Source organism: Protopterus annectens, chromosome 2.part0, assembly GCF_019279795.1.
Source record: "Protopterus annectens isolate FY-2018-M chromosome 2.part0, PAN1.0, whole genome shotgun sequence".
NCBI classification, from domain to species: Eukaryota; Metazoa; Chordata; order Ceratodontiformes; family Protopteridae; genus Protopterus; species Protopterus annectens.
Genome location: NC_056728.1, coordinates 1501087901 through 1501089450, shown reverse-complemented (window position 1 = coordinate 1501089450; position 1550 = coordinate 1501087901).

Genomic DNA, 1550 nt, shown 5'->3' with positions numbered 1-1550 from the left:
ATGATAGGAAGCTGAGAAGATAGATTGTTTTCCCACAGGACCACTTGTTTCCTGTTTTCAAGGCAGGATTGGAACCATTTTACTAGTTGATGATCAAGGGAAAGTGATTCATGTATACTTAATAGTATTTGGTGGTTAACCATATCAAAGGCCTTTGAGAGATCTATGAAAAGAGCAGAAGATAGAAGGTTAGTATTCCTGTTTTTATTAATGCAGTCTGTAAAGGGTAGATGAGCTGTTGTGGTACTATGGTGAGGCCTGAAACCATGCTGGCAGTCAACTAGAAGGTTGTTTTGTCGGAGATACTGAAGTAATTGCCGATGGATGCATCGCTCCATAATTTTTGCAAGGGGGGAGAGAAGGGCTATTGGGTGGAAATTAGATAATTCATTTGAGGTACCTCCCTTATGCAGAGGGATGATATGAGTGATTTTCCAGATTGATGGGACATAAGATTCAGAGATGGTTCTGTTTATTAGGATAGAAATAGGGTAGGCAAGTACACCAGCTGCGGTTTGCAGTAATTCAGCTGGGAACAGGTCAGCTGATGGTGTACATGGTTTTAGTTTAAGAAGCAAGGAGTGTATTAAAGATGTTGGGGACATGTTGAAGGTTAAAAGGCTGGGGTAATTTGGCTAGTGATGGAAATTTAGTGGTGGAAGTAGGTGGTAAGGTGGTTGCTAGTGATTGGACTGTTTCAGAGAAAAAATTGTTAAAGGTGTTGGCAATATGGCTGGGAGAGGTTTGGGTTAGGTTTGAGGGGGTAGGTGTTTTGGACTGTCCTGGGTGGAGTAACTTGTTGATACCTGACCAAAACTTTTGCAGATTATATTGTTGGTTTTTTTGGAATTTGAGGTAGAAGTTTTTTTTGTCAAGGATTATGGATTTTTTTGTGGAATTACGAATTTGTCTAAAGTTTAGGTGATCTATTGGGTTTCTAGTTTTTCTCCATTTGGACCAGAGTTTGTTCCTTAATTGGATGTTTAGCCTTGTGTGCTTAGACAGCCAGGGGGCTGGCTTATTTTTTGTTCTGACAGTACAAGTGGGAGCATAGTGCTCAAGGATTTGCAAGAATGTTTTGTTAAAGTGTGAAATGGCTTTGTCAAGAGGTAGGTATTTTAGGGGTGACCAATTGCAAGCTTTGAGCTCAGCTTGAAAATTACTTGGGTTGAAATATTTTTTGTTTCTGGTAGTTCTAAAAGCTATTAGATTATGAAAGTGGGTCTTTTGCCTAGTGATGTAAGTAAGAGAATGGTCACTAATATTGTCAGGGAGTATACCTGTTTGATAAAGATGGGGGTCCTTATTTACTAGAATCCAATCTAAGGTAGTTTGTTTTTTGTTAGGTTTGTGGATCCTGGTTGGGAAGGTAATGGTTTGGTGGAAGCCAAGGAGGTTTATATGCGTAGTGGGAATGGGAGATGTACAGCTATTCCAATCAATATTAAAGTCACCAAGCAGTATGGTTTCTCGTGGTAGGGACATTGAAAGCCAGTTTAGGGTGTTTTCAAGAGTACTAATATTGCTCCCAGGGGGGATGTAAGAGCAGA